Source organism: Myotis davidii, unplaced genomic scaffold (genome assembly GCF_000327345.1).
Source record: "Myotis davidii unplaced genomic scaffold, ASM32734v1 scaffold515, whole genome shotgun sequence".
NCBI lineage: Eukaryota > Metazoa > Chordata > Mammalia > Chiroptera > Vespertilionidae > Myotis > Myotis davidii.
The window spans coordinates 1,225,858-1,252,297 of record NW_006286242.1 but is presented as its reverse complement, the minus strand read 5'-3'; the positions used below and the strand labels follow the sequence as shown (position 1 = coordinate 1,252,297).

The 26,440-nt window shown below is 34.7% G+C and overlaps 1 protein-coding gene across 10 annotated transcripts in view; it reads right to left on the bottom strand.

Moving 5' to 3' along the window:
* Nucleotides 1-26,440, bottom strand: part of ZEB1 (zinc finger E-box binding homeobox 1) — a 307,235-nt gene that overhangs the window by 195,278 nt on the left and 85,517 nt on the right. For 2 of the 10 annotated variants that reach the window (XR_001512820.1, XM_015559935.1), the window contains exons 2-3: nt 14,196-14,338; nt 10,828-10,891 (exon numbers count right to left, since the gene is read on the bottom strand). The exons of 5 other annotated variants lie outside the window; for them this stretch is intronic. The gene's annotated coding sequence lies outside the window, so the exon portion shown is untranslated. Of the gene's footprint in view, nt 1-10,827; nt 10,921-14,195; nt 14,339-26,440 lie in introns of all 10 variants that reach the window. 3 more of the 10 variants (XM_006757534.2, XM_015559937.1, XM_015559936.1) reach the window with 2 other exon arrangements.

Here is a 26,440-nt window from a genome sequence, read left to right as displayed (position 1 = left end):
ACCTAGGGATTGGGCCTGCCCTCTGCCACCCGGGAGCAGGCCTAAGCCAGCAGGTCGTTATCCCCTGAGGGGTCCCAGACAGCGAGAGGGCACAGTCCAGGCTGAGGGACTCTCCCCACCCCCAAGTGCACAAATTTTTGTGCACCAGGCCTCTAGTCTACACTAATAAAAGGCAAAGATGCTAATTGACCATACCTTCGCTATGCCCAAGCCACGCCCACCAGCCAAGCAGAGCAACTATATGCAAATTAACCCAACCAAGATGGCGCCAGCAGCCACGGAGCTGGAGCAAGCCTGAGGCTTAGTTGTCCCTGCTATGGAGGAAGCCATGCTTCCTGCCTGCTCTGGCCGGCTGTGGTCTCCGCAAAAGGCAACAAAGTTTTAATTATAGAAGCTAAATCAATCCCAGATACCTGCTTCCAGCCAGCCTCCATAATATCAGTATGTGGCACTCATACTTATTTAGGGTGTATGTTTGAAAACCCTCCCATCTCATATTTGTATAAAGGGGACATATTATGTCCCATGTTATGCCCATACACTATTATTGTGCTCACTAAGAAAGGAGGAGTAAGTGAAAGAAGAGTCAATTAGATCATTCTCTGTGGTGAATAGGAGCTGTGCCTTGTTTGGTATGTTCACTGTTGCCGAGACCGGTTTGGCTCAGTGGTATGTTCACTGTAAACAGGCTGCCTGAGCTGTTAGTCCATGCTCAGAACCCCATCTCCTGGGTAGACCCCACACTTTTCCTTCATTATAATCTGACTCAATAATGACTATCAATGAGGAAACCTGGTTTTATGTTCACTTGGCAGAAATAAGTTTAAATATTTTGTATTGGTTGACAGAATTTTGTCCTAAAACATATGCTTTAGAGTCTTTAAAACTTGTTTAATGTTTATGCCAAAGGTCATACTCTGCAAGGTATATGAGTGATAGTTACACAGAGAGTGAGGTCTAAACACACTAAGGGCACACAGTGAGACAACACAGGATTTAACTAAAACATGAGTCATGGGTCACACTGTAAGTGTTGTGAGGTGTTTAGTCTTGTTATTGTAATATATTTTCATGTGTTTTGTTTTCTAATTCTCTCACCCTGTTGTCTGACTGAACTTCTAGAAATGTTAAATTTAATGTAAATAACCCTAATTGGTTTTGCTTAGTAGTTATACCATTGGCCTATTGACTGAAGGTTTGTGGGTTTGATTCAGGTCAAGGACAGTCTTGATCCCCAACCCTAGGTCAGGGCATGTGCAGGATGCAACCAATCCATAGGTCTCTCTCACATGGTTTTTTTCTCTCTCTGTCTTTCCCATCCCTTCCACTCTCTCTAAAAATAAATAAATAATACACACACACACACACAGACACACACATATCCTATCTAATAAAAGCCTAACATGCTAAGTGTCTGGTTGTCCATTCAACCAATCAAAGTGTTATATGCTAATGATATGCTAAGGTCGCTCAACTGCTTGCTATGACGTGCACTGACCACCAGGGAGCAGACAGTTGACCGGCTGACCAGTCGCTATGATGTGCACGAGGGGGCAGATGCTCTGATTGGTAGGTTAGCTTTATGCTGGGGTCCGGCTGATCCAGACTGAGCAAGACAGGCCAGACACATCCTGGAGCCCTTCCATGGTCCCTCTCTGGTGTCCCTCCCCAACCCTGATCATGTACCAGTGGGGTCCCTCGGTCTGGCCTGCGCTCTCTTGCAACCCAGGACCCTTCGAGGGATGTTGGAGAGCTGGTTTGGGCCCAATTCTGCAGGCCAGGCCAAGGGACCCCACTGGTGCATGAATTCATGCACAGGCCTCTAGTTTTTAATATAATTACTCTACCTGCTGTATTAAGAATGGACTGAAGTAAATCAATGGCAGAAATAGAAAGACAAATTATAGGAGGCTTTTGCAATAATACAAGCAAGACAGGAAGGTGACTTGATCAGAGATATAACAGTGGAAATGGTGATCAGTGATTAAATTTTGGGTATATCTTAACTGTACAAACAAGACAATATGATGACAGAGATGTGGGTAATTATCAGATGTGGGGAGAAAGAACTCTATGTATCAAGGGTAACACCAAGGCTGATCAAAAGAATACAGTTGCTATTTTTTGAGAAGGGGAAAGCTGAGAAGGAGGTTTTAGTGGGGGGAAGATAAGGAGTTTAGTTTACTATATTACATTCTGAAAACAATAAATGACTTCTGCTCATCAGCAAATGAATGGACATCTAAAGCTATGATACTGGATAAAGTGACTTAGGGAGTAAATGTGAACAGAGAATTCCCAATGTTGGAGCATTCCCAATTTAAAGGTCGGAGAAGTAAGAAGGAATCAACAAAGGAGATTGGAAGTAGCAGCCAGAGACATAGGAGGCAAAACAAAGAGAGTAGTATTTGAAAGCCAAATAAAGAAAATATTCAATGCTGCTGCCAGGTCATGTAAGATGAGGACTGAGAAGTGACCAGCCTGGGGGACAGTAAGAAGGGCAATTCTAATGCAGTGGTAGGGCTTACAGAAACTGAATTTAGAAATTATATCGCCCTGACCGGTTTGGCTCAGTGGCTAGAGCGTCGGCCTGCGGACTCAAGGGTCCCGGGTTCGATTCCGGTCAAGGGCATGTACCTTGGCTGCGGGCACATACCCAGTGGGGAGTGTGCAGGAGGCAGCTGATCGATGGCTCTCTCTCATCGATGTTTCTGACTCTCTATCCCTCTCCCTTCCTCTCTGTAAGAAATCAATAAAATATATTTAAAAAAAAAAGGAATTATAGACAACTCTTTCAGAGATTAGTTGTAACTGGAAAGATGGAGAAAAAAACTGTATTATTTGTATGTTGATGGAAATGATTTAGTCAGTATTGAGGGAAAAATTAAGATACAGAAGAATTAAGTCAGAATTGCCCAAAGGTTTTGAGACTCACTAATTATGACATATAATTCTCCATTAATAAACATATTTCAATATTTATCTGAAAGAATCACAGTATCTTGGCATTAATAATATAAAAAGTCAAAATATATTTAACAGTTCCATAAATTAGTATAAATGTTGAACAAACCAATGAATAACATCTTTACAGCAACTGCCTTGCCCAGCACTTTATTAGTTAGATGTATATTTTCTCTTGCCTTTATCTCATATACTAGTTTCAAGTAAGTGGTATCTTCAAAAGTAAAGATTATATGTTTATATTAAATATAAAATTATATTTTAATATTCATCAATAGATCTGTATTGTGGTTGTTACATTATTAATTCATGAAGAATAAGATCTATTTTTATATTCATATAGATATTTGAAATAGAGCATTAAGTTCACATTTTGCTCATACACTTCCAACTCCAGAATCTGAACTATTAGCTGAATACTCAGTATGGAAAACAGATTACCTTATCTAATCAACTTTGCTTGAATTATACAGATATATACTCAACTTCCAAAATATCGATCTACAAGCAATACATCATCTGGTAGAATAGCATGTATTTTAGAGAGTTTAAAAACTGAACTAATTTAAACTAATGGTTGCCAAAAAAAAAACAAAACCCAAAACAAACAAACAAAAAAACAAAGCCAGACAGTAAATGTTTTAGGCTTTGAGAGCCACATACAGTCTGTCGCATATTCTTTTTCTTCTTCATAATTTCCAGTTTTATTTATTTATTTATTTTTTAAATATATTTTATTGATTTTTTACAGAGAGGAAGGGAGAGAGATAGAGAGTCAGAAACATCGATGAGCGAGAAACATCGATCAGCCGCCTCCTGCACATCCCCCACTGGGGATGTGCCCACAACCCAGGTACATGCCGTTGACCGGAATCGAACCTGGGACCTTTCAGTGCGCAGGCCGACGCTCTATCCACTGAGCCAAACCGGTTTCGGCCATAATTTCCAGTTTTAAATGTGAAAACAATTCTTAGCTTATGGGCAATATAAAAACAGGCCTAAAACTAGATTTGCCCCATGGACTATAATTTGTTGACTTCTGCTTTAAACAGTTGGATACAAGATTAAGCATGATTCAGGTGAGCCCTATTTCAGGATTGAAGTTGGATTATTTAGTTCAAATGTTTTATATTTCTTAGCAAGGAGATATGTAATATGTTTGTCCAAAAATAGGAACAAATTTCTACTTGATATAGTATATGCAGCAATGTGCCTGAATCTAAAAAAAGCAATTAAGTGTTCTTTTACTGAAAGCCATGGAATTGAATTCATAAAAAAAGACACTACCTCTGGTTACATAATCAATTCAATTGATGCACTTTTCAGGATTATCTCTTAAGTATTGTACCAGTGAGAGAAAGGGAAAGCATTATAACATTATAAGAAATAAGGACATTTTTATCACCTATATTAAATACACACACACACACACACACACACACACAAAGGAGTTAGATCAAAAATATTTTAAGTCAGGAGAGCAAGAGCTGTTTTATTAAGTTCTTTTGTATTGTCAGATCCATTAAGACCCTGAAAAAGGCAATGGACTCTTTTCTCCAGAAAAAAATATACATCCAAACTTTAGCCTTAATTTCAGAGACTCAAGCTCCCTGAGGCTAATCCACAGCTCCTATGTGAAGATTCTATGAACTTAAAGATCACAAGCATTTCATTCCATCAGGTGATTTCACATAGGGTTTCTACAAAGATAAAAATATAAATAATTACATTATGACAAGTAAAGTAAAACTATACTTACAGATAATCTAAAAATCAAGATAATAATCCATGCTCTTATGTATGATACATTTGAGTAATTCAAAGCTTACACATGGTCAAACCTTAATAAAACTTCTCTCCACACAGTTGTGCTTTCTGCTGCAGTGTGGCCCTTTTTTCACTGTGAATAGCATATGCCATATTTTTTTTCTGCACTTGTTCTCATGTTACCCTTGTCTACAGTGCTCTTGCCACACCTATTCAAGTCTTACATGTCCATCAAGACCCAAATTAAAGTTTACCACCTCCATCATTTCTTCTTTGATATCATATCCTATAATTTCCTTCCCCTGGTTTCCCTGCTCTTTCAACACTATTCAATCAATTACTCTTATAACAATTCGTATTATATCATAATGTTTTTGTATGTTCTAAGTCTCCCAATTATAGTGCAAGTAGCAAAAGGCAGAACTACTTCTTTGCATCATGACCTGAGGCTATAACACTATTATAAATATGATATATATTTCAATGTGTTTGTTAACTAAATTAATTAAGTTGGTTCTGAAAGTACTGGTTTGATTTCACTATGTCAATGTACATTATTGGCCAAAATTTGGAAAAAACCCTCCAAGAAATAAAACATTTAATTAAAAAAAAAAAACTATTATCTGGTGACAAAGCCAATGTTCAACTAATGGCTATCTGACCCCCTTTTGCAGAAGGCAATTGTGGGCCAATATCGCCACTGCCCACCTCATCCCCCCAATCGCCATCCCCTCCCTCTACTGGCACCTGCCTTGGCTGGCCAGGCACTGCCTGCTCACCAGCCCCGCCCACCACTGACCAGTCATTCTGCCGTTTATTCAATTTGTGTATTAGGCTTTTATTATACAGGATTATTGTATTACTTTCTATACAAACAAATGTAAACACACTTTTGCCCTTTCCTGTGTGTGTGGGGGGGGTTGGGGGGGTATATAAAGAAAAAACAAAAGATGTGACGAAACCCTTCCTACTAACATTTAGAAAAAGAGTACCTGGTGAAATTTAGAGGTGAATAATAGTCAAGATTTACAACTTTCCATATGTGGAAGAGCTCTTTATTAGCACACTGTTATTAATGAATGCAAAGCCATGCATTCAATCAATATGTATTTTGTTGTATAAAGCAGACCTGTGTAATGTTTCAGAAGTACCTCAAATATATCATATATTGAATTAATTATCCTCCTCTATCACTAAAATTCAAACAATAAGCCATTCCTCTTCAGTGTTTGGACTTAATAAAGGGCACCCCATCCACTTCTGCCCAGTCAGAAACCTGTTGAGTTATCCTTGCTATTTCTGTATTCTTCATTCCCTCAGCTATTTAATCCCATGTCCTATAAATTCTAACTCACAAATTTCCCTCTAATATGCCCACTTCTCTTCATCCTCACTGTCACGACACTTGCTCAAACCCCATTATCACTCTCCCAGATGTATGCTGAGGCTTAACCGACTTCACATCAGATGTGGCAATCTCAGAAAAATATAAATCTCATGGTACAAATGACAGAACATTATACAACCATGAGAATGACCAGCAACCACACTTGATAATATGGATGAATCTTATAATCATGTTATGGTCTGGCTTCTTTCACTCAAATGAGCATATACTGGATGACCCCATTTACATAAAATACAACATGGAGCAATATCATCTATGCAGTAAGAAGTCAGGCAAGAGTTCTCCTTAGAGGATGGGGGTGGGTAGGACTGACTGAAAGGAAAGATGAGAGGAAACTTTTGGGAAGCCGATAATGTTCTGTTTCTTCATCTAGGTCAGTGATGGTGAACCTATGACATGTGTGTCAGAGGTGACATGCGAACTCATATTTTTGGTTGATTTTTCTTTGTTAAACAGCATTTAAATATATAAAATAAATATCAAAAATATAAGTCTTTGTTTTACTATGGTTGCAAATATCAAAAAATTTCTATATGTGACACAGCACCAGAGTTAAGGATTTTTCAAAATGCTGACACGCCGAGCTCAAAAGGTTCGCCATCACTGATCTAGGTGATGGTCATGCAGGTATATTCAGTTTGTGAAAATATACTTACAATATGCTCATTTTTTTTAGATGTACATGTTAGGCTATAATAAAACATTTTAGAAAAAATACAAATATGATGTTCAATATCTTCCACTGCTCTTAAGCTAAAGGTCAAAGGCCAAATATCTATATACACAAAAGCCTAAGCGACCAAACGACCGGTTACTATGACACACACTGACCACCAGGGAGCAGACGCGCAATGCAGGAGCTACCCCCTGGTGGTCAGTATGCTCCCACAGCCAACCTCCTGCAGTCAGCCAACCTCCCACAGCCCCTCCCCGTCGCCAGCTTTCCCCCCCCCCCATCGACCCCGATTATTGGCCAGGCTGAGGGAGGACCCCACCCATGCACAAATTCGTGCACTGGGCCTCTAGTCTAATAATAACTTAAAAATATTTTACCATGCAGTCTTATCTTTCCATCTCTCCATAGTTTCTTATCTTGAATATGTCTTTCTTCCTTCAGAGCCCTCACATATATGTTTATTCTGCCTTCCCATTTTCACTAACACCTAATAATACCTCAGGTTCAGTTAAAATTTCAGTTTTGCAAGGAAATTATCTCTGACCCCCAGATTACGTTACCAATGCTATCTTCCCTTTGCACTGCTCCATCACACATCTTTAATATACTATAAATTCTAAAAGGACAGGAAATGTCTTTTATTTACCACTCTATTTGCATAGTTCTCTATATATTTGATGGCTGATTGAATAAATTTATTTCCCATACTAGAACATGGCAGGTAGTTGTATCAAAGTTTCAAAGTCTGTGTACTGCAATACAAGCAGTGAAATTGCTAAAAAAAAAAAAAAAATTGATATATGAGGCATAAAGAGTTAAATGCTGAATTGTTTATACACAGAAAAATAGAAGCCATCCATGCATGTAGGCAAACAGAGAGAAGTCACTTTTCATAGTTTTTATTTGAAAAGTTCTGTTTTAAATAATCTATATATATATAAAAGCCTAAGCGACCGAATGACCAAATGACCGGTCTCTATGATGTGCACTGATCACCAGGGAAAGATGCTCAATGCAGGAGCTGCCCCCTAGTGGTCAGTGCACTCCCACAGCAGGGGCAATACAGGTGCCAGATGCAGGGCTCACGGCTGGCCACCGCAGCCCAGAGTCTGCAGCAGAGCAGCAGGGAGCCTACCAAGCGGCACTGGCGGCAGGTGCAATGGGGCCAGGATGAGCAGGAGCGGCAGGCAGGAGTGGCAGGCGGCACTGGACTGCTAGTTTCAGCCCAATCCCTGCAGGCTACGCCGAGGGACCCCACAAATCCGTGCACCAGGCTTCTAGTTCTGAAATAAAATTGATTACAAATTTCCATGTCTCTATATTCAGATGCTTGATTACTTTTAATCTTCCATGAAAACCAGGCAATGATTTAGTAAATTGACTGAGTAGGTCAATTGTTACAGTGTGCGAACAGAACATTTAACATCTGTCTAACTCAACTTAAAAATATGTATTTATATATATTTGCAAATGTTCTTAAGAAGAATTTAAGCTTTTAAGATAATTTGATTAGCTAATAGTAAAATAAGTTTTTGTTTAAATTCAACACCAGATAAGTAACACAGGGGTTTACTGAGTGGTATTCACAGACTGTTCTTCCTGGATAGAAAACAAAATCTGGCTTATTTAAAAAGCAGAAGAGCATGAGTGATAATTAACTTGAGTGATAATGTCCAAAGGAGAAGTTTTGTTAGAAGTAACAAAACTGTAATCTCTTTTAGAAACCAATGCCATTTTCTATAATGAGCTTTATATACTACACATTTTAGAATTTTTAAGAATAATTAAATTTAAATGAAAAATATAGGTAGTACTGTAAGTTGTCTCATTTTTTCTATCCCTTTTTGGAAACAACTGCTTTTTTTGTATCATTCCTCAAATTTATTTATACTCTAACAGTCATGGTATAAATTCATTAAATCTTGAATTAGGCAGACGTCACTGGCAAATACCAGGAAAAGGAAAAAAATATTTCTTTTATTTTAAGAAAGAAATTAGTCTCCTGTCCTAACCAGTTTGGCTCAGTGGATAGAGCGTCGGCTGGTGGACTGAAAGGTCCCAGGTTTGATTCTGGTCAAGGGCATGTACCTTGATTTCGGGCACATCCCCAGTAGGGACTGTGCAGGAGGCAGCTGATCTATGTTTCTCCCATCGATGTTTCTAACTCTCTATCCCTCTCCCTTCCTCTCTGTAAAAAAATCAATAAAAAATATTTTTTTAAAAAGAAATTAGTCTCCTTAATTATAGAATTAGCTTACTTACCATTATTACTGTAATACTGAAACATATACAATCTATTATAGAATTTCTTTAACAAGGGCTCAGAACCAGAAGGTGTCCCAACAATATTCAGTGTAATGTTTATTAATAGGCAATTAATTGCTTTTCTAACACTCTGAAAATAAAAAAATAATGTTATTCACCTATTTTCTTGGGTTTTAGTAATTATTTTGGAGGTAGGATTTAAAAAAGAGAAAAATAGATAATTCTTTTTTTAAAATCTATCTATAAGAATTTGTCACAAAGGTCATTATTTTATGTACCATCTGACAAAGGATAGAACAGAAGAAACTATAAACAAATGAACTGCTTTCATTTAGGCTGGTATTCTCAAGTTTAATTAATGCATGTTAAAACCTTTTCCTTCTAAGATTATGCAGAATGCGTTTTAGAAATAAACTTTGCTGTTTGCAACTATTGCATTTCTAATGAATGAAGGCAAGTAATTTATATTCTTTGAAACTCGGTTTCTTTGTCCAAAAAGTAATATTAAACTAGGTCAATTGTGGTTCCCCAAATGTTTTGTTATGAAACCCTTCAAGAATATGATGAAAATTATGGGTACTCTTTGCAGCAAAAAGTATATACAGACAAAATTTGATTATAATTTCAGGAGATTTACAGACCCTCTGAAGCTCATCCAAATTATCACTGGGCAAAAAAACAAACAAACAAAAATAAAAACAAAGCTTGAGTATAGTTTAAGTATTTTGTAGCTTTAAATTTTGGTTTCAGAAATAATAAGTTTAAAGCCTTTAAACAAAAAGAAGTCAGTTTTGAAAATAAAAGTAAAAACCCAAATAATCAGTTAATTTACTCATTGCTGTTACAGATATTAGCTTGGAAAGGCTGAACGCCTTATTTATATATAGACTACAGGGTCGGTGCACAGACTCATGCACTGGTGGGGTCCCTCAGCCTGGCCTGTCCCCTCACGCAATCTGGGACCCCTCAGGGGATCTAGTAGTGCTCAAAGTGGAAGGTGGCAGGGGAGGAGCCTGAGCTTGGCCCACTGTGCCTGCCACCGCCGCTCCAGTAGTGCTGCCACAGAGGCAGAAGAGACTCACTGCCGCAGCTGCGCTCGCCAGCCGTGAGCCTGGCAACTGGTGCCTGTCGGTCAGCTGAGTGGCACTCTTGCTGTGGGAGCGCATTGACCACCAGGGGGCAGCTCCTGAGTTGAGCATCTGCACCCTGGTGGTCAGTGCACATCATAGCAACCAGTTGATCAGTCATTTAGGCTTTTATATATATAGATGTAGGTGATAATTTGACAAAGTAATTCATATCTTAGACATTAGAAGTTAGGCAAATTAAGATTCTGACAGAAACCTAAGTTATTTATAGAAATGAAATACGTGATATTCACAGCTTACAAATGACAATAAGTTGTCTCCTCCCAATTCCACCACCACCAAGTTAATTTCCTTCTTAGAGTGAGGAAGAAAAAAAACTATGTAATGTAGGCTATATTTGAGAACTTTAAGGTGACTGTTTTGGAGAAAGGGAAATACTCTCAGATTCGTAAATTTCTTATTTAACAATAATTGTTGGATTAGTGCCAAAAAAAGTAAAAACTTACCTATAATTCTTGTTCTCTGAAGGAAATGCAGTAAGTAAAAACATATCCACACTCTTGGGTACATTCTCCTAAGCATGAATGGATTTGGAATGCGCCATGGCTTAAACTGAACTGCTAAACTGTCAAACCACACTGGCAGTTGGATCTACCTACCTATTTGGTAATGAAGCAGCGTTGTCACCTGTAGTCATCCATCTGGTAAAGGCAAGTGTTTTCCCTAGAGGAAGTGTGGAATTGGTGTAACTGCTGTACACAGAGAACATGCATTATAAATGATCTCTTCTCTAGAGCTTAAGGGTGATAAAATATTACTAAAGAACTACTACTACATGCTTAAAAAATGGTCCTAACATTTGAACATTAAAAAATGTTTAAAAAGAAGAATGGAAAGATGTTTCTTTGTGAAAGAGTCCTTAGGAGGAATTAGAGACACTGATATAAGAACTGGCAGGTTGCTTACTGGATTGGGATCCACTGGTCAACACCAGAGCAGAGAATTCTAAGTACTTAAGTACTTATAAAGTAAGCCTTATCCTGGCATTCAGCAATTTAATATTTTGTGTTAATGCCTCCCAACTGGAAAATTATGTGATAGCAGCAGTGGTAAACAATGGTAGGAAAATAAGTTGAAATAGCCAGGATCTTGAAAACTGCTAAGATTATCACCAAGGGTGAATTGATTTTCATAAGATGTGATACTAGTATTGTGCTACTAGACAATTTATATTTTATAAACTCAAGTAACTAATCATTTAATTTATAAAATTTCATAAGCCTTACAGCTTAATGTAATAATTTAGATTTAAAATGTTTAAATATGTAAGAACTGAGTCCCTGTTTTGTAAGCCCCTTTTTCTGTCTTAAACATCTTAGAGATTTAGGAAGAAATGGGCCACAGTTTCTGGTTTGCATATTGATTTTCAGAGGGTTATCAAAATTCTCCTCATTGGAAGGGATTCTTTATCTTCTAGTATTACAAGTTTCCATGGTAGGATTAGCAGATAAAATACAAGACAATCGATTAAATTTGCATTTCAGATAAATGATTTTTATAGGTATGTTCCAAATACAGCACGAAACATGACTATACTAAACTATTATTTGTTATTTAACTGAAATTCAAATTAAACGGGGCATCCTGTCTTGTTATTGCTGTTTTTTGCTATATCTGGGCACTCTAAACCAGGGAGTTCAGAGGGATACCCAACAGACTTTACATTCGGCGATGCTAAAATGGGAGCTTCACTCTTGGTTTATATTTGAACTGTCTAACAAAACAGCTACTAGCTACATGTGGCTCTGAGCACTTAAAATGTGGCTAGTTAGTTCAACATGAAATGCTCTATAAATGTAAAATATACTCCAGACTTTGAATACTTAGTATGAAAAAAAGTAAAACATTTCATACATTTTATACTGATTATATGTTGAAATAATATTTAGATATAATAGGTTAAATAAAATTAATTAAACTTAATTTTGCCTGCTTCTTTTTACTTTTTAATGTGATGACAACAGGACATTAAAATTACATATGTGGCTTGCATTATATTTTTACTGGACAGTGCTGGTCTACATGGCTACAAGGAGAGGGTTGGGCTAGAATTTCCTTGTTCTTTCCCTTAAAAATCAATATTGGTAAACATAGGGCTGCCTCGGAACATGAGCACACCAACAAAACTAAATTTCTAGTAGGGACTGTTTCCATAGATTAACTATGATCCTTTAAAAATAAATAAGCACTAATGTGTATATATGTGTATAAAGTATGTCTAGGCATGTATTTTTTTAAAATCTCCCAGATAGTAGTTCCAATAGAAGAATCCTTCAGTACCATTATGTTGGCTTTTCACTCCTATATCTCATCAAAATCATAGAACAATACTTCATTTTGTTGCCTACTATGAGTTGAAGTGATATAAACTATCAATAAGAACTGTTGGAAAAATACCTAACTTTTGATACTCTAGGTCCCAGTGGTCCCCATTTTATATATTCATGCTACATTACAGATTTGAAATTACAATATGACTTTCAGAATGGTGACATAAATTTTCCTTTTTACAAAATATGTTGCCAATACTATCCTAAGACAGAGCTTATTTTTAAAAGGGTCAGGATTTTTAGAATAAAAAAATTCAGGTATAATAAAGCTTTAGTTTAGGTTACATTTTCAGTAGGTTTGGCTTTTTATTCAATTTTTTTCTCAAATGGCTGAAAGAGCGAAGGTATTCATCCATTCTGTTCCATGCTATTGTAAAGATTAAAAATATTTAATATGCTCTCACAAATAAAAATTCAAAAATTACAGAGAAATTATTTTAAGTATCTAGTAATCTTTATTTCTTCAGTACTATAACTTATATAATCTCTACTTTGAAAATCTAAATCTTTTAAAGTTGCCTACAGTTACAATAAGCAAGACTAGTTCTAGCTCCCCAACTACTAATATACAAAAAAGTAAATTGGTTCTCAAGGTCTTTACAAAAAAGTTTGTAGTTTTTCTCATTCTAAGAGCAAGCACAAAGGGTTTTTACCCTTCTTAATATCTTTTATAATACAAATATTGGAAGAATAATTGTTTTAAGAGATAATAAAATTTATTATTAACAAAAATAGGGCTGCCAGACAAAAATCAGCCGATATCTCCCAAATTTTATTTTTCATAAGAATTTCACATCTTGTAGAACTAAAGTTTCCAATATCAGTTGGAAGGATTTGATGTCTTCATCAGCAAATGACCATTTAAGTTAGAATTGGTCACTTTGAGAGGTGTCAATAGATTGTGCAAAAGAACAATAAGGTTTTCTGATGTTAGAGTTTAACAGTAAAGATGAGACATTAATTTATACTTTATTAGGTTTCCTTGTGGAATCAATGTATATATTTATTTCCTAAAGACAGGAAAAAGTTGCAAGATAGGAAAAAAGCTGCTGATTTTTTTTCAATTGGAATCTGGCATAAGAAATTTTAAGATCATATACCCACTAGAGATTAAAGGCTTTTGCTTCTATTATGTTCTGAAGCTTAATACAGATTAAAAATGATTTGAGGGACTTACTTTGAAGTAAAGGTAAGATACAACTTCAAAAAGAACACGAAAAGCAATTCTTCAAAGCTAGTTATATAAATTTAAACTGTTAAGTCACCAGACTGCTTAAATGATGTCACTGTTTCAAAATTCTTGAATGTAAATTTCAAAATATCTAAGAGAGTTCTTGATGAGGAATCAACCACAGCATTCACTAAACTTATTTAAGATGCACACTGAACTAAAAGACAAGTTTTACTATAATTGGGATTTTAAAAAAACCATCCATACATTTCAAGAACATGCTTCCCTTCTAAACAATGAAAACCATCTCTTGATTGATGTATGTGATGTCCTGCCCACAAGTGGCTGCCTAGACCCCCTTCTGTGAGAAAGTCTGATGGTCTCAATCCCTCCATGGAGCATTCCAAAACCAGTTCTGCTTTAGGAGCTTGGGCCCATGAGTGTGCATTCACTACATAGCGCTTACCTTTAGAGAACAAGGTGGTTGACACAAACTGATCAAGTTCTCACACCCCACACCTCCAAGAACACTGAAAAAGATCTGCAGATCTTTCTTGGTGCAAGAGGAACCTCTTATTAATCTTCTTGAGGTGGAAGTTTAAAATTTTCCTAAAGAAGGAAAGAAGAGTAAACGATTATACTGAGATTATACCATTTGGTTCAAATTTATCCATATTACAGAAATTAGGCTCTGAAGAAAATAAATTAGATAAAATCTTGAGTATTTCAAAAATCACATTCTCTTCTTTCAAAGAAAAAGTTATCTTCCTTAAATAATGCTGTATGCTTCAAATATTACTTCTTAAACCCCAAATCTATAAAGTGACTAGTTCAACTTCTACCCCAGCACTGAACTATCATTTGGGAAGTTGAGAAAAATATGGACAAATTTTGGGTTGCCAAATTATCACAGTTGTGAATTCCATTTAAAAAATTAGCAAAGCTAAACTCATTAAAAAGCAAACAGCTAAACAGAGCTAGAAGAAATGTTGTCCTGTCTCTCTATATATCTCTAAATTTCCAAATACTCCAATAACATGCATTTCTTGACAAAAGTAGCCCTTTGAGTTGTGTTAAATGTTACAGAATCATATATGAAGTAACCTACTATAATGTAATCTCCCAGAAGAAATGAATTTTTTAAAAATAATTATTTATAGAGCCTCAACTAGTTCCTGGTACATAGTAAACACTAAAAAAAAAATGGGAACAATAGAAATAATATTAAGCAATTAGTGAATATTCTCTAGGTTGAAATGTGCATAAAATAAAACGATTAGTCCTGGCCAGGTAGCTCATACACCAAGTTTATGGGTTCAATCCCATGTCTGGGCACATAAATCAATGAATGCATAAATAAGTGGAACAGCAAATCAATATTTCTCTCTCTCTCTCTCTAAAAATCAATTAACACTTTAAGAAACCAATTAGCCTACAAATGTTCTGAGAAATTTGAAAATAGTATATAAAATAATATTAACAATATCAAATTTTAGTCACATATTAAATAATTTAATGTTTTTGATGTGCTATATCATAAAATATTTATGAGAAAATGCTATACAAATATTATAACCCAAACTTCAGAAAAGAAATGGAATACTTTAAGAAATCATACACTCTACCTTAAAAATACATTATCAAATATAAGAATAAAAATATCTAGATAAAATGTAACATCCCTTCTTAATATTTTATTATTAATTAATTTTCACCTTTTGAAAAGTAGGTCTATATAAGCCAAGGGTTATATGGTTATCTATATCTATAATTCTGCCTAAATAAATCATTCCAATAATATTAAACTGAAATCAGAAGATTTTATCAGTATGATTTTCATATTTATTTTAAGTAAATATATACATTTTTTCAATCTTAAAAAACAAAATTTAACAAGAAATGCTGAATATTCATTTATTTTTCTGTAGCACAGATTATTACTAAAAACAGATTAATTTCCTCCAACTGTGTTCCAACTCTTTCCAAATTTGATAAATTATGGAGGAAAGAAACACTGAAACTAGGAAGAGATAAGTCAATAATACTGATAAAGGACTGAGTATGTATATATATTTTAATAAAAATGCAAGGCCAGTAGAATCAGAACTGTTATAGAGTACTTGATTCCATTTGACCTTAAATTCTACAAAGAAGAATCAGTTCTCAAAAAAAACCCTGAACACTAGGTGTATGGAGCATTTCATTTCAGAGTATAGAAACCATGTAATGTAGAGCCAAAACCACAATAAGGAAACAGGTAGCAAATGTAGAATTTATGCTTACCCCATATCATTAAAATAATGCTATAGCTGACACATTAGGCCTTAATTATAGTAAAAAAAACTGTCTACATGTTACAAATAATTCAATTTAATATCTTGTATCAGGGAATCAAGCTTAAAATGTGAAAAAGAATATTTGAAAACAAAACTTTAGAAGCTCAATTTAAAATAATGTTCCTATTTGGGACATTTTGAAAACCTTTGAAACTAACTTTGGGGGTAAGGAATGAAAATAGCTCCAATGAACTAAATGCAACAATATGCCAAAGGAGATTTAAAAAGGTAAAGACAAATTTAAAAAATTGGAAATTTTGCTGAAAGGAAAGGATTCCACTAGACCAGCGGTTCTCAACCTGTGGGTCACAACCCCTTTGGGGGTCGCCAAAGACCACTGGGAACACCTATACAATTACATATTGTTTTTGTGATTAATCACTATGCTTTAATTCTGTTCAATTTGTAACAATGAAATTGGAGATCACCACAACATGAGGAACTGTATTAAAGGATCGCGGCGTTAGGAAGGTTGAGAACCACTGCACAAGATAGTTCAATCTCCTAGGCCTAGGAGGGTGAAAAAGGAAACAAATTCCCCAAGGTAGAGGCACTGACTAGGAACTCCTTTAAAATTCTTACTCACAGTGGTGGATAATGAATCTTTTGCATCATTTTCACTAGCAGGAGGGCTGAAGTCTAAGTTTACCACATTCAGAGATTTAGTGTTCAATTTTTAATTTCACTTCCAAGTATAGATTATTAAGCTATACTAACAACTAATTTAAGTCCCTTACAAAACTGCCCTGAATAATCTATTTTCTCTTTTTCATCTTGATCAATGTTTCTCATACTGTGAAGGACTGTTTTTATTTCCAGTGTGGATGCATGCTCACAGACTATTGCTCATACTACATAGAACTCTCTTAGCAGTTTTTTAATAATACCAGTCTCTACTTAGTGAGATAAGATAGGTGATGTACATTGATGACACAGAAATATCACTTGGCTATAAAAATACGTAAGTTTGTAAACACGTATTGAAACTGAGTAAGCATTATTCACAGACTGATATAACCAGCATTAGTCTGCTGCCCATACTTTATGAAATTCTAATCTAGCTCACAAGAGTAGGGTCTTATATTGTTCCGTACACTTCTTGGCTGAATCCAACCTCCAGTTTTAATTCATTTGTCCTTGGAAATTATTGACTAATAAATTATCAATGATTTGTTCCAGTATATTGCTTTCATCAGTTATTTCTGCAGCACTATACAATAGAATGTCTTATGTTGGTAGAAATATTCAGAGCAGACTCTGTGCAAAGAGTGAACATTAGCCATGTGTGGCTGTTGACCACTTGAAATGTAACTAGCGTGATTGTACTAAAAATATATCTTTTTAATATATTTTATTGATTTTTTACAGAGAGGAAAGGAGAGAGATAGAGAGTCAGAAACATCGATGAGAGAGAAACATCGATCAGCTGCCTCCTGCACATCTCCCACTGGGGATGTGCCCGCAACCCAGGTACATGCCCTTGACCGGAATTGAACCGGACCTTTCAGTGACCCTTCAGTCCGCAGGCCGACGCTCTATCCACTGAGCCAAACCGGTTTCGGCTAAAAAAGTTTTTTTTTAACAGGAGAAAAAACAATTTAATATGTGTGTATGGGAGAATCATAATATGATGCTTAGATCATAAAATGAGCTCAAAGAGATCACTGAATCAGGCAGCTTTTTATACTTTTTACACAAAGAAACATCTTTACTTGGTAAGTTCTATTAATGCTTTCAATACCTAAGAAATAGACAGGACAAAAGAAAGTACTCATTAGAAAGGAATCTAAGAAAGGTTTGGGTATCATTAGTGAGGAATCTAAAGAGTTTGGACTTGGGTAGTAAATTAGTAAAGGTGTTAATAAGGCTTATTTACACCAACTTTCCACTCTTGATTCTTTTAACTCTTGTGATAATGTTGTCTCTTAGCACTCTGAGGAACTAAATTTTAAATTTTACTTGATTTAAACTTAAATTGCCATATTCAGCTAGTGGCCACCATATTGAACAGTACAGTGCTGGAGCACTGCATTATTTTCACTTGATCTTTTGTTGTTGTTGTTTTGTTCTTATTTTTTTTAATTTCATTTTATTATTTTTATTGTTGAAAGTATTATAGATGTCTCCCCCTTCTTTTCTTCCCCTTGTCCCACAGCACAGGGTTCCAGCACTGTGCCAGGCCTTAACCACCCTATTGTGTGTTTTCATGGGCAATGCATATATGCATATAACTTCTTTGGTTAATCTCTTCCCACACATCCCCCACCCCCTTCTCTCTGAGATTCAACAGTTTGTTTCATATTTCCACCTAATCTTTTAAATACATTTTTAAAAAATCACCCATTCCCTTCAATATTAACACAAGTATTTTAATTATATCATTTTCTGTATGTACATATAAATATTTACATGCTTGTAGTCACAACATATAAACTTACTCATTATATTTTCCACATACACTTAATATTTCTAGAGCTGCACTGTTCAATAATGTGGCCACTAGACCCATATATTTAAATTATATATATATTTTTTATTGATTTCCAAAAGAAAGGGAGAGGGAGAGAGAGAGATAGAAACATCAATGATGAGAGAGAATCATGAATAGCCTCTTGCACACCTGCCACTGGGGATCAAACCCGCAACCCAGGATGTGCCCTTGACTGGAATCGAACCCCGGACCCTTCAGTCCACAGGCTGACGCTCCATCCACTGAGCCAAACCAGCCAGGGGCCCCATGTATTTAAAATTAAATAATGTTAAATAAAATTTAAAATTCAGTTCCTCAATTGCCCTTGCCACACTTCAAGTGCTCAGGCGACCATTATTGGACAGTGTAAATTACAGAATATTTCCATCAATACAGAAAGTTCTATTGGGCAATTGTTCTGGCGTCTTCAAAAATGATCATTTAAGACAATATACTACTTTACATTAATGTCTATATTAGTCTCTAAATTGAGCATTTTTCTGCATATAAGATTTATAATAGGGAAAATATTTATACCTAAATTCCTACAAGTGAAATATCTGAACATTACTGTGTGTCTCATCACATATTCCTATATTTCTTCCCAAAAGTTTGCTGTTACTTCTTATCTTGACAATATTAGATTTCTTTTTTTAAAAATCTGGCTCCTTTAAAAGAATGAAAAAAGCTGTTTCTCAAAGTCATTTTATTTTGTAACTTATAAGTACATGATTAAATGTTTTCCCTCATACTTTTTTATTATTCATTTTTCTTTATTTTCAAATCTTAACTGTCATATTTTTCTTATTTACATATTAGGATCTTGATCCTAAATTTGCATATTCTGCAATAATATAAATTGTTATAGCTAGTATCATTTTCTTTATAATATTTGATGTAGATATGTTCCACAACTTTCTATAATCCTTTTAATTATAATATTTTAGCCCAACAAAAAATTTTAATATTCAAGTACATCTTTACCTTGGTGAGTTCTACTAATGCTTCAAATATAAGATGAAAAAGTAGTTTCTATGCTATTTTTTAAAAATTCCTATGTCTATATAAAGAAGAAGGAAAACATTTATTTGTCCAATCAGTCTTGCAGGTATACCACTGAATGCTACTACCTAATACTACTGAATGAATATCCTGTAAGTGGCCTCTCCTTTAGAAAATAATATTTCATCATATATTAAGATATTATATATAGATGGGACTAATTTTGGGTTCCTCATAATGCTCCAGTAATCTATGTTTTACAAGACGTAGAAAAAGATTTCTTTTCAGACTTTCCTTTAAGAAGGCAACTGTAATAATTTAGGAAAGTATTGAATAGAAAAATAGCATGGATATTGACAGTAATGTTTTACTCAAAGAGGAAGAAAAACGTGCTGGTTTTATTACTACTCAGTGTCTTTGAACTCATATAATGCTAAATAAATTTTTGAAATTACTAAAAAGGTTGATTTCACATCTGTACTTGATGTTGGCAGAAATCAGGGTGGCATGCAAGCAAAGGCAAAAGGAATTTGCATAAGTCACAGTAGGACAAAGGGGCCTTTCTCTTTACACTGACTAAGAAGTCAGTGGTTCAAGAAAAATTTATATTTAAATCTCTGAGGGTAGAAATTTCCTTCACAGTACCTGGATATACATCTATTTATGTATCATTACCACTGTGTAGACACTATTGCTTCAAAATGTTTGATGTGCGCCCTGGTCTGGTAGCTCAACTGATTGGAGTGTTGTTTCTTGCACCAGAAAGGTTGCTGATTCAATTACCAGTAAGAGCACATACATAGGTTGAAGGTTTGATCCCTGGTTGGGGCAAGTACAGTAGGCAACTGATTGATATTTCTCTTTCTCTCTCTCTCCCCTTCCTCTCTCTCTAAAAATCAATAAAAATATATCCTCAGGTGAGGATTAAAAAATGTTTCTGATATGTAGTAGGGTGAGACTTCCCCTCATTGTAGAATCCCTATAAAATAAATCACTAGAAATTTTGAAAGTTATACGTAAATCTAAATGTCCATAAATTACTTATAGTCAAATAACTTGCTAATATTCTCATGATTCAGAAACAGTTTATCTCCATTTAATTGAATCTTAAAAAATGTTTTCTAATATGTTAATGTTTTCCCCCCAAAAGTTCTAACATTCATTGCTAAGTACTTATTTTGTTTGTTACAATTCTGAGTGGATTCTCCTATTATGTTTTTTTAGCTGGTCTAAAGATATGGTATATACAGCACTTTGTTATTACAATTTTGTTGTTTATAAGTTTATAAATGATTTTAAAGTTGACTACCACAGATTTTCTTAATCAATCATGTCATCTCAAAATAAACTATCATGGCTTTTCTTCTTCAGGGTTTGTTCATTAACAATATTAAATAAAATGAAATTAGTTGTGTTTATTGAAAAAAATAATAAAAACATGTAGTACTTGTAGCATGTAATGGAACACTGCTCAGCCATAGAAAAATGAAATATTGCCATTTGTGACAACATAGATGGATCTTGAGAGTATTATGCTAAATGAAATGTTAGAAGAAGATAAGAACCATATGATTTTCCTCATATGTGAAATATTAAAAAAAGGAACAAACAAAAACCTTAAACTCATAGGTACAGACAACAAAATCATGGTTACCAGATGGAAAAGAGGATGGGAAGAGGAAAAAGAGGGTAAAGATGGTCAAATATATGGTGTCTGAAGGAGGCTAGACTTCAGGTGGTGAGCACAATAGTGCATACATATGTAATGTTAAAAAGTTGTACACATGAAATTTATATAATGTCATTAGCCAACGTTATCCTAATAAATTTAATAAAAATGCTGACTGATCATTACTGAATTTAAATTTATGATTCTAGCAATATAAAATAATCCCCACCTAAATGCTTTTACTCTCCTAGGTGATGTTGTTCAGTTGCTGACCTAAGAAAAAATCCTACCTTGAAGCTAAACTCACCACCAGTGACTCATCACAAAGCAGAATATTTGACCAAGAAGGACCAGGAAAAGGTGCTCAACTATTATATGACCAACATTGTACATACTGACTATATACAGCTATCCTAATACTGATAATGTTCATAAAAATCAAATAAGAGATATATTTCATAAAAATCCTACAATTACATGGGCACTTAAATGCTATGTGCCCCTTGTAAGCAAAGTTACTCTTGGATATTAACTAGGTATTTAAGAGATATTAAAAGTGCCAGGTTTCTTTCTAGGCTGGACTATTTCATGGAAATAAAAAGTCATAGTTTATGAGAAAAGTTTCTTCTTTATAGAATTCCCACTAATAAGTGTAGAAAGAGGGGCTGATTTGTTATTTTTCAAACCCTAATGACAGAACTGATTTAGAGAACAGTCAGCAATGAATGAAACCATGAAAGGAAAGGTTAATGGAAAGCTCTTAGTGGCGAGACTGCACTGTCACCACTGGTCAATTTTAGCACTGCTTAGAGTGAAGCAGTAAATGCTGTGTGCTCCCTGATGTGATACAGTATAAAGGAATAGCCCCATGTATGAATTATTCCTATCAATCCTCCCCCACCACCAAAATCAATGCTTGAGTCTAGTAAGTATTTTAAACTAACTTCTAATTTACAGGAAATTTAGAGGCTAGATAAATAAGTTAATTAGACAAACAAACCAACATAAAAATCCAAAATGGGAAATTTTCTATGGGATAGCTACCCAGTTTCTCATAATAAGTCATGAACAGGAAGGACAAGAGATGAAGAGAAGGGAAGGAAGGCAGGGGTGGGAGAGGTAGAAGAAAGGTAGACTGGTGAAGGGAAAGAAAGACATTTTAATTATAGAACAGTCCTAACAACCAAGTCTGTAGGAATCTTGTTTGGATTCTGAATGAACAACCCAAATGTAAAAAGAGATTTTTAATCCAATAGGGGAAATTAAATAGAGAAATATCAGGTGATAAAGAATTACTGTTTACTTTGTTTGATGCGAGAAGGTATAGGTATATAAAAATGTATTTTTTTAAGAGAAGCATACTGAAGAATGTAGGAGTTAAAAAATGAAGTCTGGAATCTGTTTTAAAATACTTGAGAAAAAAGGAGGAAGTAGATGAAGCAAATATGGCAAATTTTTGCCAATGTTAAATTTGGGCCATAGATATAGGGAGCTTACTACACAAGACTCTCTTCTTTTGTGTTATGTTAGAATTTTTCACAATAATTTTTAAATAATCAGGCCCCTGGAACATGATCTATTCATCTAAACATATACTAGTACAAGTAAAAATAGAACAGTTACCTGCAACCCTCCTACATACCAAACATGCACACCTAGACAAAGGATGCGAAAGATACGACAGACTGAACTGTGATTGGCACAGATGTGACGACATTCTAAATGATTCATTTGAAAATTAAACTTGACTTGCATATATTGTTACTGTGTATATGTATATTTGTAAAGAAAAATTTTTGTAAATTTTAATCCAACAGTACTTTAGGAAACAAAATTTCATAAAAATAAAATAATTTGTACCCCTACTCAGGTATTCAAATGAATGACAGATACAAGTTTAACATCAACATATATATTTATATTTATATGCTCCTCCTAAAATATAAATGGACTTCTAATAGGTAAAGTATATGGCAGAAATATATTTCAAACCAAAACACTTCCTTATGCCCCTTGCATATTTCACCATCTACACCTCCCCCACATAAGTCATCACTTATTCCTTCCCTTATAAAAACATTATTTTACAGTATAAACCCTGGAAAAAGTTTTCTTTATGTTCATTTTATTTCTTATAATTTTCAATCTTTTTTTTCATATGGTTGCATGATAATATTTCCTGACTAACTCATAAATTAAAACACTATTATCTGTGTCCAAAGAATGTTTGCATTCAATACTCTTGTAACACTTTAACATTTAATATATAGTAGCTCACAATACAGGTGTTCTTAAATCTTCTGTTATTTTAACTTTAATTTTTATATGAAAAATTGTTCTAGTTAAGACTATTGTAGCACCTAATAGTTCAATAGGCAGACCAACCAACTTCTTATGGAGATATATATATATATATATAGCATTTTCCACCCAATATTCACTTGACTTGAAACCTATCAGGGCACAGACCTCTACAACACTAAAGCAGAGTTGGATAACATAGTGGAGCTTCAATTAGCAGCTCCCAATCAAGCCTCTCCTCTTTTGTAAGAGTATAAATGGTGTTTAAATAATTTAAGAAGACCATTTGTTAAAGCAAACAAGAGAGACACAGAGACACACTGGGGGACGGGGGGAGAAAAATACATAAATTACGCTAGTTTTATTTTCCCCTTAAAAAACTATAATCTGTAATGAATTAGTAAATTAATCTGAGAACTCATGACACTATTTGCAGAACTACAAATGCCGTACAGTGTTGTAAACTGAAGAGTTGCTAAGACTTCTGCAGCTACTTAAAGCTAGTTTATATAAAAAAAAAATTAGTCCAAAGGTATAAAAAATAACTTGGTACCTGCTGAAAATGTTTATTAAAAATGTTAATCTTATAACAACAAAATCAGTTTGAAATTAGACAAACTAAAGAAATTTTTATTTCTCTTGGAAGTTAAAGAACAGTACATAATTTATATAGGGGTACTTTAGAAGTCTTGAAATAGTATGCATAAAAATCAATAAGGTATTTTCACTTGAAGGTATTATATAAAATACTTTCTGGAATAGAATTCTTAACTTAGTATATTTTGACATTAAAAAAACTTAATGAATTTTTAGCATTTTGTTTCAATTTGGAGCAATAATTTGGGATAAATATATACATATGTGTGTATATATTTGCACACATACATACACACATATATAATGAGGAGACTGAGATGCTAAGATGGCCTCATAATTTTAGTAGGTGCATGTATCTACAATTCCTCCATTTATTAGTGGCAGTGTAGCATCTAGATTTTAGATTTTCTGCTTCATGTCTAAGTGTTATTTCCATGGTTCTAGTCTTCATAAGGCCTAAGTAGAGTAATAGCATAATTCTTTTAGGCTATGACAGTAGTATTATTAGTAAGTTAAAATGAAAGAAACAATTCCACATTACAAACAAAAATAAACACACTAGGTTATAAAATACCTAATTCTAGATTTAATTCAAATACTTCACCTAAAAGCAATTCATTAAAGGTGCACTTATGATAATTAACCTACAAATAAATAAATCATATGCATATATGCATATATGTAAGCCATAGAATTATAGTTCAAAGAAAATGTCAAATATAATTATACCCTGAAATTGTTTTCCAGCAAAAATTATTTAGCAAAAATTATTTAACTCTTAAAGCATTTTGCTATAACATTGCACTAAAGGATATAGTATAGTATAAATGAAAGTATTTTTTACAAATTTAAAAATATTTACACAAACTATGTATAGAAGTAGATAATGTAATATATGATTCTCTTGAGACAGTTGTTTCCTACTAATAAAGTAAGTAAAATAACAAGTAGTGTTATTTATGATTAAGTTTACAAATATAATGTAGACCTATTATAGAAAGGAACCCTTTGTTGAGGTTTCTACAGGAAAAAGAATTCTTAATACTGACATAGTCATTTCCTTTCTAAACTTATTCTAAACTGGTTTGGGCTTACCTTCACGGAGAAGGTAAGAGAAAATATTTCCTATTTGATTTCTTAAACAAGAAGGATCAGTTCCATAATGAATGGGACAGACTAAATCTTGGGTTACATCGATATGCAATTTATGGAGGCCTTTGAGTAACTCCTATATTGTTTCTTAAAGAGGTCCTAAAGCTTCGGTGGGTATTTCAGTGACCTTTTGTTTAGCGATAATAAAGAAAACAGCTCTTTGTTGTATGTACATGTATATGTATATTTATATAAATGCTCAATTGAATTGAGATCTGGTGATTGTGGGAGCCACTTAAGCAAGGTAAAGTCTCCTTCATGTTCTTGAAACCACTCCTGCCAAATACGAGCACCATGGCATGATGTCTTGTTGGAAGAAGCCATCTCCATTGGGATACGCCTTCAACATGATAGGATGAACTTGATCAGGAATGATACTTAGGTATGTTGTGCTATTCAGACGTTCCACATGAATTACAGGGTCCAAATCATGCCACAAAAACATGCCCCAAACCATAACACTGTCCCCACCAGCTTGAAGGGTTGTACTCATGCATGTGGGGTGCATGTTTTCATGCTGTTTCCGCCAAATTCTCACTCTGCTACCTGCATGATGCAACTGGAAACAGCATTCATCGGACCATATGACTTTTTTCCAATGCTCAACTGTCCAATCCTTGTGTTCCTGTGCAAATTGGAGATGTTTTATCTTGGGAACTGCAGACAGCAAAGGTGTTCGAACAGGCCTTCATATTCCATATCCCATACGATGCAGTGTATGGTGAACAGTGTGTTCGGAGATCATTTGAGAGGTTCCCTGATTAATATCTGCCATTTTTTGATGCACTGTTGCCCTTCTGTTGTCTTATACCAGTGGTGCCACTCTCCATTTTGCCCTAACATTGATTAGTCGCTGATGGCCACAATTCGCACATTATGACCCAGATTTTCAGCTGACAGTCCAGTCTTTAAACACTTTAACAACAGCTGCTCTTGAACATTTAACAAATTCAGCTATTTTGCGGTTACTTGCTCAATGGCTATGAGTGCCAACAATCATCCCACATTCAAAGGCTGTTAAATCGTGTTATTTACCCATATCTTCAGAAAAAAATAACTTCTACTGTTGTGGTAAACAACCTGGTTCCCTATTTATAATGGTCTGGCCTTCTAGCAACTTACGCTAATTTGCCTACAAACATCAGGTGGTCTTAATAATCTGGCCACTCAATATCTATATATAT